A 1,501-nucleotide genomic window follows, 5' to 3' on the forward strand; every position below is an offset into this window, starting at 1 on the left:
CCTCCGGAGAAGCTGGGACCATCGGTGTGCACCACTACACCGGCAGTTTTTTTGATTTTTTTGTAGAGGTGGGGTCTCAGTGTGTTTCCCAGGCTGGTCTTAAACTCCTGGACTCTAGGGCTGCTGTGGCCTCCCAAAGTGCTGTGATTACAGGTGCAAACGATCATCCAGCCTCACCTTTCTTATTTTATATTCAAGAAAACTGATACCCACATAAGATCGATTGGTTGCACCTCCAACAGATATTTATTAAGCACCTACTAAATACTGAGCCCACCGCAAGCACCAGGGAAGCCTCTGTGAACAGCACAAAGTCCCTGCTTCAGTGGTGGAGACAGAAAACAAACAAGTAGGTTCATGAATAAACGAGACACTTTCGGATCTGACATGAGAGTGCTGGGCTGGAGTAGCTGTCACAGAGCATTCCAGGTAGAAGTGAGCAGCACGTGTGCGACGTGCTGACGTGGGCACGAGCTTGGCTGCTGGAGGAACAGAGAGAAGGTCACTGTGCCTGGGAGGGGGAGGTAGGCCGGGAAGGCGGGAGTCAGCTCTTTCTCTCATTCGCTGGCTTTCACTAAGCACTTGTGATGTACCAGCACTGTTCGAGGATCACAGTGTTTTCCCACTGTTCTTGGGAAAGAGAAGTGAAGAGAGCAGATCAGAATCCTTAACTTCATGGAGCTGCATCCTTGTGAACCAGTAAATGAGCCAGTAACATTTACATTATGTCAGATGTGACCAAGGTGCTGGAGAAAAAATAAGACAGGAAAGGGAGTGAGGGAGAGAGGGAGGGGAGAATATGCAGTGTGAGCGTGATCAGTGGAGCCTCAGGAGGAGGTGGCATTGGAGCCATGACCCAGAGTGAGGTGGGGACGTAAGCCACACTGGGGGACGGGGGGAAGAGCATTCCAGGCCTGGAGGAGTGAAGAGTTTGAATGGGAATGGTACCTGATGGGGTCTGAGAGTAATGGATTGCTGGCCTGTGTGAGGCCTTTGGAGGCCACCGCGAGGGCTCTGGCGTCAGCTCTGAGTGAGATGGGAGCCACGCGAGGTGTTGGGGCAGGGGAATTACATGATCTAAATCACTCTGGCTGCTGTGTTGAGAGCAGATATCTGGGGACCAGGGTGGAAGGATGAGACGGGATAAATAGTTGTAGTTTCCTGCTAAATGCTATTGGAAGTCCCTTGGAAGGTTTTGACATGGGAGTGACCTGACACAATGTGTGTGATTAAGAAGATGTCTCTGGCTGGCAGGCAGGTGGAGAACTGACAGTACTGGCAGCAGGGACAGGGGTTGGAAGCCACTGCAGGGCTGCAGGTAAAGACGGCATGGACTGGGCAGGGCATAGCAGCAGCGGTAAAAGGAAGGGATGGATTTGGGATTTTTTTTTGGTGATCCTGTGGCCGTCAGTATTCTTGGCAAGGTCTCTCCTGTGTATTACAGCCTGCTGCCTGGCGTCCGTGGGAAACACAGCCCTGCCTCAAGGAAATGAACGTGGAC

The sequence above is a fragment of the Mandrillus leucophaeus genome, unplaced genomic scaffold, assembly GCF_000951045.1.
Source record: "Mandrillus leucophaeus isolate KB7577 unplaced genomic scaffold, Mleu.le_1.0 Scaffold161, whole genome shotgun sequence".
Lineage (NCBI taxonomy): Eukaryota > Metazoa > Chordata > Mammalia > Primates > Cercopithecidae > Mandrillus > Mandrillus leucophaeus.